This window comes from Globicephala melas, chromosome 14 (assembly GCF_963455315.2).
Source record: "Globicephala melas chromosome 14, mGloMel1.2, whole genome shotgun sequence".
Classification (NCBI taxonomy): Eukaryota; Metazoa; Chordata; class Mammalia; order Artiodactyla; family Delphinidae; genus Globicephala; species Globicephala melas.
The window spans coordinates 49,274,067-49,290,053 of NC_083327.1; the positions used below are offsets into that span (position 1 = coordinate 49,274,067).

A 15,987-nucleotide genomic window follows, 5' to 3' on the forward strand; every position below is an offset into this window, starting at 1 on the left:
CTGAGAATGATGTTTGCTGTGGGTTTGTTGTATATGGCCTTAATTATGTTGAGGTATGTTCCCTCTATGCCCACTTTGTGGAGAGTTTTAATCATAAATTGGTGTTGAATATTGTCAAAAGCTTTTTCTGCATCTATTGAGATGATCATATGGTTTTTATTCTTCAGTTTGTTAATATTGTATATCACATTGATTGATTTGTGTCTATTGAAGAATCCTTGCATCCCTGGGCTAAATCCCACTTGATCATGGTGTATGATCCTTTTAATGTGTTGCTGGATTCTGTGTGCTAGTATTTTGCTGAGGAATTTTGCATCTATATTCATCAGTGATATTGGTCCATAATTTTCTTTTTTTGTAGTATCTCTGTCTGGTTTTGGTATCCGGGTGATGGCGGCCTCATAGAATGAGTTTGGGAGTGTTCTTCCCTCTGCTATATTTTGGAAGAGTTTGAGAAGGATGGGTGTTAGCTCTTGTCTAAATGTTTGATAGAATTCGCCTGTGAAGCCCTCTGGTCCTGGACTTTTGTTTTTTGGGAGATATTTAATTACAGTTTCAATTTCATTACTTGTGATTGGTCTGTTCATATTTTCTATTTCTTCCTGGTTCAGTCTTGGAAGCTTATACCTGTCTAAGAATTTGTCCATTTCTTCCAGGTTGTCCATTTTATTGGCATAGAGTTGCTTGTAGTAGTCTCTTAGGATGCTTTGTATTTCTGCGGTGTCTGTTGTAACTTCTCCATTTTCATTTCTAATTTTATTAATATGAGTCCTCTCCCTCTTTTTCTTGATGAATCTGGATCAATGTTTATCAATTTTGTTTATCTTCTCAAAGAACAAGGTTTTAGTTTTATTGATCTTTGCTATTGTTTTCTTTCTTTCTATTTCATTTATTTCTGCTCTGATCTTTATGTTTTCTTTCCTTCTACTAACTTTGGGTTTTGTTGGTTTTTCTTTCTCTACTTCCTTTAGGTGTAAGGTTAGATTGTTTATTTGAGATTTCTCTTGTTTCTTGAGGTAGGATTGTATTACTATAAACTTCCGTCTTAGACCTGCTCTTGCTGCATCCCATAGGTTTTGGATTGTCGTGGTTTTGTTGTCATTTGTCTTTAGGTATTTTTTGACTTCCTCTTTGATTTCTTCAGTGATCTCTTGGTTATTTAGTAACGTATTGTTTAGCCTCAATGTGTTTGTGTTTTTTACATTTTTTCCCTGGTAATTGATTTCTGATCTCATAGCATTGTAGTCGGAAAGGATGCTTAATATGATTTCAATTTTCTTCAATTTATCAAGGCTTGATTTGTGACACAGGATGTGATCTACCCTGGAGACTATTCAGTGTGCACTTCAGAAGAAAGTGTAATCTGCTTGTTTTGGAGGGAAAATCCTATAATTATCAAGTTAATCTATCTGGTCTACTGTGTCATTTAAAGCTTCTGTTTCCATATTTATTTTCATTTTGGATAATCTGTCCATTGGTGTAAGTGAGGTGTTAAAGTCCCCCACTATTATTGTGTTACTGTCGATTATCTCTTTTATAGCTGTTAGCATTTGCCTTATGCATTGAGGTGCTCCTATTTTGGGTTTATATATATTAACAATTGTTATATCTTCTTCTTGGATTGGTCCCTTGATCATTATGTAGTGTCCTTCCTTGTCTTTTGTAACATTCTTTATTTTAAAGTCTATTTTATCTGATATGAGTATTGCTACTCCAGCTTTCTTTTGACTTCCATTTGCATGGAATATCATTTTCCATCCCCTCACTTTCAGTCTCTATGTGTCCCTAGGTCTGAAGTGGGTGTCTTGTAGACAGCATATATATGGGTCTTGTTTTTGTATACATTCAGCGAGCCTGTGTCTTTGGGTTGGGCCATTTAATCCATTCATGTTTAAGGTAATTATTGATATGTATGTTCCTATGACCATTTTTTAATTGTTATGGGTTTGTTTTTGTTGGTCTTTTCTTCTCTTGTGTTTCCCACTTAGAAAACTTCCTTTAGCATTTGTTGTAGAGCTGGTTAGGTGATGCTGAATTCACTTAGCCTTTTCTTGTCTGTAAAGCTTTTGATTTCTCCGTTTAATCTCAATGAGATCCTTGCTGGGTAGAGTAATCTTGGTTGTAGTTTCTTCCCTTTCATCACTTTAAATATATTGTGCCACTCCCTTCTGGCTTGTAGCGTTTCTGCTCAGAAATTAGCTGTTAACCTTATGGGAGTTCCCTTGTATGTTGTCATTTTTCCCTTGTTGCTTTCATTTATTTTTCTTTGTCTTTAATTTTTGTCAATTTGATTACTGTGTGCATAGGTGTGTTTCTCCTTGGGTTTATCCTGCATGGGACTCGCTGTGCTTCCTGGACTTGGGTGGCTATTTCCTTTCTCATGTTAAGGTAGTTTCAACTATAATCTCTTCAAATATTTTCTCAGGTCCTTTCTCTCTCTTTTCTCCTTCTGGGACCCCTATAATGCAAATGTTGTTGTGTTTAATGTTGTCCCGGAAGTCTCTTAGGCTGTCTTCTTTTCTTTTCATTCTCTTTTCTTTATTCTGTTCTGCAGCAGTGAATTCCACCATTCTGTCTTCCAGGTCACTTATCTGTTTTTCTGCCTCATTCATTCTGCTATTGATTCCTTCTAGTGTATTTTTCATTTCAGTTATTGTATTGTTCATCTCTGTTTGTTTGTTCTTTAATTCTTCTAGGTGTTTGTTCTTTTATTCTTCTAGCACTTTGTTAAAAATTTATTGCATCTTCTCAATCTTTGCCTCCTTTCTTTTTCCAAGGTCCTGGAACATCTTCACTATCATTATTCTGAATTCTTTTTCTGGAAAGTTGCCTATTTCCAATTCATTTAGTTGTATTTCTGGGGTTTTATCTTGTTCCTTCATCTGGTACAAAGTCCTCTGCCTTTTCATTTTGTCTGGTGTTTTTCTGTGAATGTGGTTTTCATTCCACAGCCTGCAGGACTGTAGTTCTTGCTTCTGCTGTCTGCCCTCTGTGGATGAGGCTATCTAAGACACTTGTGCAAGCTTCCTGATGGAGGGACTGGGGGTAGGTAGAGCTGGGTGTTGCTCTGGTGAGCAGAGCTCAGTAAAATTTTAATCCACTTGTCTATTGATGGGTGGGGCTGTTCTCTCCCTCTTGGTTGTTTAGACTGAGGCGACCCTGCCCTGGAGCCTGCAGGCTCTTTGATGGGGCTAATGACAGACTCTGGGAGCAGTCACACCAAGGAGTACTTTCCAGAACTTCTGCTACCAGTGTCCTTGTCCCCACAGTGAGCCACAGCCACTCCCTGCCTCTTCAGGAGACCTCCAACACTTGCCGGTAGGTCTGGTTCAGTCTCCTATGGTGTCACTGCTCCTTCCCCTGGGCCCCGAAGTGCACACTACTTTGTGTGTGCCCTCCCAGAATGGTGTCTCTGTTTCCCCCAGCCCTGTTGAAGTCCTGCAATCAAATCCCGCCAGCCTTCAAAGTCTGATTCTCTAGGAATTCTTCCTCCTGTTGCCGGACCCTCAGGTTGGTAAGGCTGACGTGGGGCTCAGAACCTTCACTCCAGTAGATGGACTTCTGTAGTGTAAGTGTTCTCCAGTTCGTGAATCACCCACCCAGCAGTTATGGGATTTGTTTTTATTGTGATTGCACCCCTCTTACCATCTCATTACGGTTTCTCCTTTGTCCTTGAATGTGGGGTATCCTTTTTGGTGAGTTCCAGTGTCTTCCGGTTGATAATTGTTCATCAGTTAGTTGTGATTCCGGTGCTCTCACAATAGGGAGTGAGGGCACGTCCTTCTACTCCGCCACCTTGAACCAATCTGCTGCTTCTTTTTTTTTTTACACATTTGTTTTTTAATTAATTAATTTATTTTTGGCTGCAATGAATGTTCATTGCTGCACACAGGCTTTCTCTAGTTGTGGTGAATGGGGGCTACTCTTTGTTGTGGTGCGCAGGCTTCTCATTGTGGTGGCTTCTCTTGTCGCGGAGCATGGGGTCTAGGCGCGCGGGCTTCAGTAGTTGTGTCTTGCGGGTTCTAGAGCACAGGCTCAGTAGTCGTGGCACATGGGCTTAGTTGCTCTGTGGCATGTGGGACCTTCCCAGACCAGGGCTCGAACCCACATCACCTGCATTGGCAAGCAGATTCTTAACCACTGTGCCACGAGGGAAGTCCAGGCTTTGCTTCTTGAGCCTGATAACTCCTTCTTGCCTAACATCATTCCTAACATCCCTTTGGGTTCAGTTCTTACTTTTTTCTCCCTAATTGCAAAATTTCAACCTGTTTCTTGCTTCCTTATCCACTTTCACTAGTGTTACAATATGTGTTGTTCTGTATCCATGCTTCATTTATGCACGGGACTAACCTCATTTTTCCATGCATAGCATTGAATTGAGGAATTCCCCAGTCACCAGGGAGAGGAAATATTTTATTTATCCTGGGGCCTCAAGTCTTCAGGAGATTTTGGATCTCTGAGACAGTGGTTCTCAATCAGGGGCAATTTTGCCCCTGGAGAGACATGTGGCAATGTCTGCAGATATTTTTGATTTTCACAGTTGGAAAGAGAGTGCCACTGGTGCCTAGTAGGTAGAGGCCAGGGATACTGCTAAGCCTCTAATGGTGCACAGGACAACCTCCAGGAACAAAGAATTAACTGGTCTAAAATGTCAATAGTGCTGAAGATCAAATCTAGGATACTAAGTATATTAGCCTCTCTCACTTCAAGGCTCCACAACTTGGCTCTTCTCTTTACTGAGGTTGCAAAATCATCTCTTCCAGGTAACAAGAAGACATCTGTCTTTACTAACAAAGGGCTCCCCAGTTTCTGCTCAGGCTACTTCCAGCTGCCGATGAATGAATTGACCAAGGAGTTCCTTAGTGGACTTGCTGCTCCTCTCCATGGTCGGATCCCTCCCTCTAGTGGTAAGCATTGCAAATGCAGCTGGAAGGACTGAATTCCCCATGTGCTGGCACCAATACAAGCAGGGTGGTATTGGGAATTGGATTATAATATTTAACAGACTATCCCCCATGCCCAAAACTTCCAAGAACAAAGATATTTTAAAAGATGCTAAACACATCTTAAAAGATGTGTTCTTTTTTTCTTAAAAGAAAAAATAAACACATCAGGTAAGCTTGAAAGAAATTTCATTTATTCAGTTTCAGTGTAAAAATTATGCATTTTTTATGAAGATAAAAATGGAAACCTACCACTATCAAGTATAACTCATCTGTTTCCTTTCAGCATTTTAGAAACCAACCCTGGGATTCAGAGCATGAATTTGAGCTCAGGCATTTACTAACTGTGTGATCTTGGTCAAGTAAATTTTCAAAGCCTCATTTCCTTCATTTGTTAAAAAAAAGAAAAAAAGCTCCTTCATTTGTATAATAGTACCTATCCTATAGGGTTTAGTGAGGAGTAAGTGAACTGTTGTGTGTGAATCACTAAGAATTAAGTTATCTGGACACGCTAAGCTCTGCGTTTAGATGGGCAGCATTTGTCACCTTCTTGCTTTGCGTTAGGTGGGGAAAATTATAAGCATGCAGTGCCTCTCCTCTGTCCTGCTCAAAAACTACTCCAGGCCATTGCAGCCTGCTTTGTGACACTCTATAAAAACGTTCTCTCACAGTTACTGTTGACAACCCCATCAGAGGTTTCAACCTGGAAACCTCTGCCTACATCTCTTTCTTGTGAGAGTTGGCTGCAGCAGTCTCCTTGGAGGTTTGGATGCACTGCCTCCCCAAATAATGTCCTCTCATGATCTGAAATTTCAGGGTGTGGCAGCCACAAACTCCCACCAGAAGTTCCTTTGGTCAGAAAACTTTGTAACCTTTATCCCACTTGAGCCAGCAGATGGAATGAAAATTATTCATAAATAAATGTGTAGGAAATAAACTCTGAATATATTTAATGTGTATATAGTATATATATATATATAATGTATACACATTATATATTTAAACATTAATAACAGGAATTACAATAATTCCAAAATCTTGCAGAAAGACCATTTACATAATAAATGATTTTTATGATTACAATTGAATGCTACTATACATGAATATAATCTCTTCACACACAATGGCTTTGACATAATTGCTGACATTCATGTAACTCTTCACTTACTTAAAGCAAAGAATAACTAACATATTCTAATCATAGCAAAAACCTGTTCACTGACCTATGATAATTTAAAAGCTTTCTTACCTTTCCAATTTTAGGAAATTTAGGGGTTATTTTTTAATCCCTTCAACAATTCATAGGTGGTGATTGGATGAATGAACAAATGAATCACTCTATCAATCAACAGATTTTATTTATGGCTCCTATAGAAGAAAAATACTCTCGTGGAGCAAATAGAGCTGACAACTGATTTCATAAGGGACACATTGAATGAGACAGTGTACCTGAAAGCATGATGAATGATGTTTGGAACATGGTAAGGATTTAAGTAAGGTTATTAGAATTTCAGTCTAAATGTAATGCACCTCTCAGTTGCTTATTGTAACATAGGTAAAAATATGGAAATTATAGAGACAACAATATTCTGAATAAAAATTCCTGCCATAAAATAAGCATTCCAAAAATATTTTTATGAATAAGTGAATTCCAACAGTTCTTAGAACTAATTATTATTTTAATAGGTTTTTCCTCATTTTTTCTGCACATTTTTTATAGAGGTGAGATCATACTCTATAAATTATCTCATATTCTGCTATTATGGCTTTCTATTATAAAATGTTCTTTCCTCATAAGCACTAAAAACCATTTGAAAATATTATTTTAATGACTCCCTAAAACACTTTATATCCCTTAATTTACAATTTCCATGTTGTTGGACAATAAGATTGTTTAAGTTTTCTTGTTTTCTGTTTTTTAGCATTACAACTAAAGCTGTAATAAACACTGATGTAAGTCTGAATCTATTATTTCTTAACATTGATTCATAGGAGAGTTATTAAAGGGTGAAATTATGTAGTATCTATTGATTTTTCCTGACTGGCCTTTTTTCCCCTTCTTTTGGTGGCAGCACCTCACTTTGTATCCCAAGATGTTTGAGTAAAGTCATCTCCATCCCTCCTGGCTGCAGTTACTCATTCAGGACTGAATGGGAGACCCAACACAGGCACCGAGATTCAGCCCTGGTTTTTCTAAGAACTACTGTGGAAGAGTCATTCCCTTTCATTAGGGATTGCTAATGTGATCTGATACAAGCCCAATTTTCTATTGCCACCGGAGAGAGCCAACCTTGGTATGAAGCTAACACAGAGGAAAGGCAGAAGCTAGAGATTTAAAAAGGCAGATTCCTAATAACAGAATTTCAGTAGCAGATTCCATCCTAAAACTAGGACATAATAATTTCTTTTTTGACCTAAGCAGGTGTAAGGTGAGAGTTTCTACAACTTGCAATCCTCAGAGACCAGACTAGTTAAAAGAGTGTAGCATGTTTAAGATTGATGCTTTATTGCTACTTTCAAGAAATTGTAATTTATATACACAGTACCATTTAATGAGGGTATCATCATATCAATGTTTCACATTGCTATTTTTAAATCTCTACTAATTTTATAGGGGAAATGCTATTTTATTTTAATCTATATTTCTTAAACTAGTGGTGGTAATTTTTAAAATGTGTTAACCATTTTAATTTGTTTGTTAATCAACTTTTCCCATTTATATATGATGATTATTGATGGGGTTTTATGCAACCTCTATTAGTTTTATACAAAGTTTTCTAGCTTTTTTTCCCCATATGTGTTACATTTTTTAAAATCTATTGCTTAACTTTTAGATATGTGATATCTATTTTTTCCCCTAGTGAAATTTCTCCAATTCAAACTTGAGAAAGAGAGAGATTGGGTCAGGATGGCAGAGTAGAAGGACATGCACACATTCCCTCTTGCGAGAGCACCAGATTCACAACTAACTGCTGAACAGTCATCAACAGGGAGACACTGGAACTCACCAAAAAAGATACCCCACATCCAAAGACAAAGGAGAAGCTGCAATGAGATGTTAAGGGGGGCTCAATCACAGTAAAATCAAATCCCATAACTGCTGGGTAGGTGACTCATAAAGTGGAGAACACTTATATGACAGAGGTCCACCCACTGGAGTGAAGGTTCTGAGCCCCACAACAGGCTCCCCAACCTAGGGATCTGGCAATGGGAGGAGGAATTCCCAGATAATCAGACTTTGAAGGCTAGTGGGACTTGATTGCAGGACTTCGACAGCACTAGGGGAAACAGAGACTCCAATTTTGAAGGGCACACACAGGGTACTGTGCGCATCGGGACCTGGGGGAAGGAGCAGTGACCCCATAGGAGACTGAGCCAGGCCTGCCTGCTGCTGTTGGAGGGTCTCCTGCAGAGGCGGGGGGTGGCTGTGGCTCACCACAGGGACAAGGACATTGGCAGCAGAAGTTCTGGGAAGTACTCCTTGGTGTGACTGCTCCCAGAGTCCACCATTAGCCCCACCAAAGAGCCTGCAGGCTCCAGTGCTGGGTCGCCTCACAAACAACCAACAGGGAGGGAACCCAGCCCCACCCATCAGCAGACAAGAGGATTAAAATTTTACTGAGCTCTGCCCACCAGAGCAATACCCAGCTCTACCCACCACCAGTTCCTCCCATCAGGAAGCTTACACAAGCCTCTGAGATAGCCTCATCCAGCAGAGGGCAGACAGCAGAAGTGAGAACTACAATTCTGCAGCCTGTGGAACAAAAACCACATTCACAGAAAGATAGACAAGATGAAAAGGCAGAGGGCTATGTACCAGATGAAGGAATAAGATAAAACCCCAGAAAAACAACTAAATGAATTGGAGATAGGCAACCTTCCAGAAAAAGAATTCAGAATAATGATAGAGAAGATGTTCCAGGACCTTGGAAAAAGAAAGGAGGCAAAGATCGAGAAGATGCAAGAAATGTTTAACAAAGACCTAGAAGAATTAAAGAACAAACACATAGAAGGATTAAAGAACAAACAAACAGTGATGAGCAATACAATAACTGAAATGAAAAATACACTAGAAGGAATCAATAGCAGAATAAATGAGGCAGAAAAACGGGTAAGTGACCTGGAAGACAAAATGGTGGAATTCACTGCTGCAGAACAGAATAAAGAAAAGAGAATGAAAAGAAAAGAAGACAGCCTAAGAGACCTCTGGGACAACATTAAACACAATAACATTCATTATTATAGGGGTCCCAGAAGGAGAAGAGAGAGAGAAAAGACCAGAGAAAATATCTGAAGAGATTATAGTTGAACATTTCCCTAACATGGGAAAGGAAATAGCCACCAGAGTCCAGGAGAAACAGAGAGTCCCAGGCGGGATAAACCCAAGGAGGACCACGCCAAGACACATAGTAATCAAACTGACAAAAATTAAAGACAAAAGAAAATTATTGAAAGCAACAAGGGAAAAACAACAAATAACATACAGGGGAACTCCCATAAGGTTAACAGCTAATTTCTGAGCAGAAACTACAAGCCAGAAGGGAGTGCTATGGAGAACAGTATGGAGGTTCCTTAAAAAACTAAAAATAGAATTACCATATGATCCAGCAATCCCACTACTGGGCATATACCCAGAGAAAAACACAATTCAAAAAGACACATGCGGGGTTTCGCTGGTGGTGCAGTGGTTGGGAGTCCACCTGCTGATGCAAGGGATGCGGGTTTGTGCCCTGGTCCGGGAGGATCCCACATGCCATGGAGCAGCTGGGCCTGTGGGCCATGACTGCTAAGCCTGTGTGTCCAGGGCCTGTGCTCCACAGCGGGCGAGGCCACAGCAGTGAGAGGCCCGCGTACCACCAAAAAAAAAATAATAATAATAAGACACATGCATCCCAATGTTCATTGCAGCACTATTTACAATAGCCAGGTCATGGAAGCAACCTAAATGCCCATCAACGGACAAATGGATAGAGAAGATGTGGCACATATATACAATGGAATATTACTCTGCCATAAAAAGGAATGAAATTTGTTCATTTGCTGAGACGTGGATGGATCTAGAGACTGTCATACAGAGTGAAGTAAGTCAGAAAGAGAAAAACAAATATCGTATATTAACGCATGTATGTGGAACCTAGAAAAATGGTACAGATGATCCGGTTTGCAGGGCAGAAATTGAGACACATATGTAGAGAACAAACGTATGGACACCAAGGTGGGAAAGCTGTGGGGGGGGGGTGAGGGGGTGATGAATTGGGAGATTGGGATTGACATGTATACACTGATGTGTATAAAATTGATGACTAATAAGAACCTGCTGTATAAAAAAAAATGTGATCAAATGTATTCTATTTTAAAGAAGCAAAAATAGACCATGTTTACTGTCTAAATTATATAATAATTTAATGATATTTAGCATCTGTTGCAGATGTATTTATTATTGCAGATTGTATTTGCTTTATCAATGTCTTTGCTTTTGTAATTAAAATAAAATAAAGTAAAATCTGGAAAAAAAAATGGAACACTTCATGAATTTGTGTGTCATCCTTGCGCAGGGGCCATGCTAATCTTCTCTGTATCATTCCAATTTTAGTATATGTGCGGCCAAAGCGAGCACTAGACTAGGTTTTATCATTTAGTACTGTGACTTCAGGCAAGTTACTTAACTTCCCAGAATATCTGTTTGATCGTCTGTTAAATAGATATATAATGCTTACCTAATTTAAGTAGTATGAGGATTAAATGAGATAGCATATTGACATGGTAAAAAGGAAGAAGGGATTATGTTCCTGTGTTACATAGCAATCTTTCTAGATTTCATTGACATCTACTTGTCATTGTTCAATAATGCCAGGACTGTAGTGAGAGAGTCAAACACATTACCAAACCATTCAGTTATAACTAGCAGTCAACTGATGAAGCTTTTTGGGGGGTGAGAGGAAAATTTTATTTATTTTTTCGGTAAAAATAATTTTTCTGACCATCCCGGTCTTAAAAAAAATGGATTCATGATTATTCTTCAGAGGAGCCTCTCCTTTAAATGCTCTGGTTCTAAACATTCCATTAGCTCAAGATTGGTAATAGATTTTGTGTGCCAAACAAACTAAAATGCAGCTTTTTTTTTTTTTAAGACACCTTTTATAGAAAAATCTTATGGAAGCAGTTCCACTTCTAATGATGATGGAATAAGATCAAACCAGACTGAATCCTCCACAGAAAACAACCATAAAATCTGGACCTAATACAAATAGCAGCTACGTGAAGCACTGGAAAGTAAACAGAAAAAGATCGACTATAGTGGATTATACTTGTCTAGAAAAGTGGGGTCCTCATTTTTTGAAACTTTTAGCCTGAGACCAGGTGCAAATTGTGCTGAAGGCAGTGGGGACGTGATGGAAAATGGCCTCTGGTAAACCAGAATACTGAAGCCAGAAAACTGTGAGAATAAGTAAACTCTGGAAGAAAAAAAAAATCACAAGAGCGTTATCAAATTCTTCCCTACCCATATCTTTGACCCATTAACCACACATGCATGAAACATAGAAAGCATCTTGGCCAGTAGTAATCGAACTGAACGGAGACTAAAGCTGCCACCCAAGAAACAAAGTTTGCATTTTCAATTTTGCATAGATTGATAATTGAAAGGATTTATCAGACTCCACAGAGCACACAGTTGGCCCTCTCTATCTGTGGGCTCCACATCTGTGGAATCAACCAGTCGTGGATTGAAAATATTCAGAAAAAAAGAAATTCCAGCAAGTTCCAAAGAGCAAAACTTGAATTTGTCTTGTACAGGCAACTAGTTGCATAGCATTTACATTGTATTTATAACTACTTACATAGCATTTTCATTGTATCAGGTATTAGAAGTAAATGTACAGATGATTTAAAGTATACCAGAGGATGTGGGTAGGTTATATGCAAATACTATGTCATTTTATAAAAGGTAATTGAGCATCAGTGAATTTTGGTATCTGCTGGGTGTCCTGGAACCAATCTCCCGTGCATACCGAGGGATGACTGTACTCATGTAAGACTTTTATTAAAGGCAGAGGATATTGTATGTCGAGAGGAAAAAAAGTTAAAAAAAAAAAAAAGCACTGAGGGTGCTTGAAACCTCCAGGCACAGCTCCCCAGGGTCTGTTATGTTCACAAAATGAATATGTATTTCACCTTGGGATTGAATTGCCAATATTTCTCTGATAAATCTTGGTTTCAGGAGAGCTGCTCAAAAGTTTCTGGCAGACTCTTTTATGCTCTTCTGGGTATAAAAGCCAAGCCCAAAAGTTTAAATGGTCATGTCAGGTGTAATTCATCAATAAACAAGCTGAACTTGGGTGCCTCCGGGGAAGTTTTGAACTTAAAACAGAATATTATAAATCATTGGTTAGCTGACTGATCTTTTCTTGGCCAGGATAAGGTGCCAAACTTCCAGATGTCCCTGGAGATAAACATAGAGCTGTTCTAGTCCAGATCTAAAATAATTTTATCCTACACAAATTCCAATAAGATAATTGCCTGCTAAAACAAAAGAAATGACACACATCGGGGGAAAATAATAGAATCCAGAATCTCAACAACTTAACGTTTATAATCCCTAGGGTATAATGAAAAATTGCCTGACATATGAGAAACCAGATAAATGGAACATACTGCCAATAGAAAAGAAAACCAATTAAGAGCAACTCTGAGATGACACAAGTGTCGGTACTAGAAATTAAAGGTTTTAAAGTGGCTATTTTAACTTACCTCAATGAAGTAAAACAAAATATATTCACGATTGAATAAAAAGGTAGGAGATCTCAGCAGAGAAATAAAAATGGTAAAAGAAAAACCAAATGGAAATTTTAGAACCAAAAAATATAATATGTTAAAAAAAATCACCAATGGTTGGACTTAGAGGAATGGAGATGACAGTAGAATGAATTTGAAGATAGATCAAAAGAAATTAGCCAATATGAAGAGGAAAAAAGTAGAGAGCCTCAGAGATCTGTCAGATGATAGCAAATGGTTCTATATGCATAATGGTTCAAAAAGGATATGAGAATGAAACTATAATAGAAAAAAATTAATTGAAGATATAATGGCCAAAATTTCCCAAATTTGATGAAAGACAGAAATTTTCAGTTACAGTAGTTGCACTATTGAAAATGAAAGATAAAGAGCAAATTGTGGGGAAGCAAGAGAAAAATGACATTTTACATATAAGAGAATAATAATCCAATTAATCAGCTCACTTCTCATAAATTATGAGGCCAGAAAAGAGTGGAACATTATGCATGAAAATACTTAAAGAAAAAACTGTCAACCCCAGAATCTATAACCAGAAAAAATATCCTTGAAAATAAAGGCAGAATAAAAATCTATAGAACCATCTTAATGCCATCTCAATCAAAATCCCAACAGTTCAATTTTCTTGTTTATCTTTTAAATACTTTGTGTGTATGTGAAAACTGAGAAGATGGTTTTAAAAAATCATATGGAAATGCAGAGCCAAGTACAGTCAAGACAATCTTGAAGAAGAACAAAGCTAGAGTACTTATACTATCATATATTAGGACCTATCATAAAAGTATAGTAATTAAGGGAACATGTTATTGGTGCAAAGATAAACAAACTGACCAATGGAACAAAATACAGAGTTCAGAAATAGACCCAGATATGTATGGTCACCTGATTCACAACAAAGATAATACTGAGAAAAGGATGATCTTTTTAATAAATGATGCTGAGTAGACTGAATTTCTATAGCAACAAAAATGTATTCTGACCCCTAATTTATACCATACACAAATTCAACTTCACAGGTATTGTAGATCTAAATGTGAAAGATAAAACAGTAAAACTTTTAGAAGGAAACATGAGAGTATCTTTTTTTAAAAAAATATTTATTTGGCTGTGTCAGGTCTTAGTTGTGGCACAGGGGATCTTCGTTGCTTCGTGCAGGATCTTTAGTTGTGGCATGTAGGATCTAGTTCCCTGGCCAGGGATGGAACCCAGGCCCCCTGCACTGGGAGTGCAGGGTCACTGGACCACCAGGGGAGTTCCTAGAGAATATCTTCTTGATTTTAGTTGGAGGAGGCAAACATTTCTTTAAAAGATTCTAAAAAGTACAAACTGTAGAGAGAAAATTTGACAATTTAGACTATATTACATCTACAATTCTTTTTTTAATCAAAAGAAACCCTTAAGCAAGTAAAAAGGCAACCCAGAGAAAGAAAAGCTATTCACAATACACTTACCTGACAAAGGACTCATAGACAGAATAAATAAAGAACTCCTACAAAATGACAGACAACTCAAAAGACCTGTACTAGAATGTTCAGAAGATTTGTATTTATAAAATCCTCAAACTGGAAATTACCCAAAAGCCCATTAACAGTAGAAAAGATAAATAAATTGTGATATAGTCATACAAGGGGATATTACACATCAATAATAATGAATGATCTATGACGGCCTGCAAGAATATGAATGAAAATGAAAGAAGGCAGACACACAAATAAGTTAACACATTAGCATTATTTTATAATCATAATAAAGTTTTTAATAATCCCCCCAAAAAAGCCAGACACACAAAATAGTACATTCTTTAAGATTCAACTTGATTATTAAAGAGAAGGGGAAAAATAGGAAAGAATTAATAGTGATTATGCTTATGGAGGAAGTATTAATGAAAGGAAGGGCCTTCAAGGAAAGCTACAGGGATGATACTGATGTAATTTTCCATTTCTTGATATGACTGCTGGTTAAACAGGTGTATCTGATTTGCAAAAGTCCTCCAAACTTTACATTCAGGATATGTTCCCTCTTCTTTAAGTATGTTATACATCAAAAAGTTCGTATAAAACAAAAGAGAGGCAGAGGGAATTATCCAAAGCAAAATTAACTAGCAAGTCAGTGGCAAAAGAGGAGTTCTAACTTCTAGCCTGGAAGATGCAGATCCTTTCACTCAGAGGCTGGGGACAGAGTGGGGGCTGGACAAAAAGGCCATTATCAGAAGGACCATTTGGTCTGGACCTCCTATTCAGGAAGGGCCCCAAATGTGAAGTTTTTATATCACTTCCAAATAAGATTATACATATAGTTAGGAGATAAACTGACATTTTGAAGAGTATGTTCATCAAGAATCTTTAAACATTACCAGCTCATCCTACCTTATGATAAACTATTAAACAATTATATACTGTTTTAGTAGATCCTGTAATTTATGATATGAATAGCAAAGTTATATATCTTTATGGGGGCTTATATTAAAGTTATTAACTAGTTAATTTAAATTTCAAAGTATATCAAGCATTTTATAATATGGCTTTGGCATGTCTTCATTTTTAAGGATATCGGAAGCCCCTCCAAATGAATCTGACTTATTAGAATTGCCTGTACGTAAAACCACAAAAATATTAAAGAAATAATAGGGTTTCCATAAATGTTTCTTGAATCTGAATCCAAAATTGCAGTTTTCATTGCCTAATTATGGTCTAAAATAAAGATTGATTCTATGTCCTATCTGGTTTAGTGGTCAATTCATTAAAAATTTCTGTTAAAACTGGCTATAATTTAGAATTTAGTCTAAACACACAATATGCTATCTTTTTATGGATGAGTGTAATTGAAAAGTCTGATTCACAAACCTGTAGTCTTTTCCCCCAATGGATAAACTGTTTCATAAAAAGCCAAGAAAGTTACTGAAACTCTTTATATAGAAATCCATAAAAGGAGAATCATATCTCTGAGCTATATCCATTGCCTCTATTGATGCTTTGGAATTTAAAACAAAAACAAAAAAAACTTCTATAATCTATAATAATCAAAGCTTGATTTCTTTCACTTTCCACACGTTAATATTTTGAACTTTAATATTTAAAATCCATTCATACTTTATTCAAGAATGAAAATAAAAGAACTACTAAAATTATTGAGGGGAAATCAGTTATTGGAATGAATCCCATCTAATAGATTTAAAAAGTCACCTGAATCTTCCAAACACATCAAGTTTGCTGTTTTGACTGGAAATTTTATAAAACAGGATTGCCAGGAGAAT

At 37.3% G+C, this 15,987-nt stretch overlaps 1 non-coding gene across 1 annotated transcript; it reads right to left on the bottom strand.

Annotated features, from left to right (window-relative positions):
• Nucleotides 1–10,453: 10,453 nt before the first annotated feature.
• Nucleotides 10,454–10,560, bottom strand: LOC115851560 (U6 spliceosomal RNA). Its single transcript, XR_004038838.1, has one exon. It is a non-coding gene; the product is annotated as a U6 spliceosomal RNA (small nuclear RNA).
• Nucleotides 10,561–15,987: the final 5,427 nt, after the last annotated feature.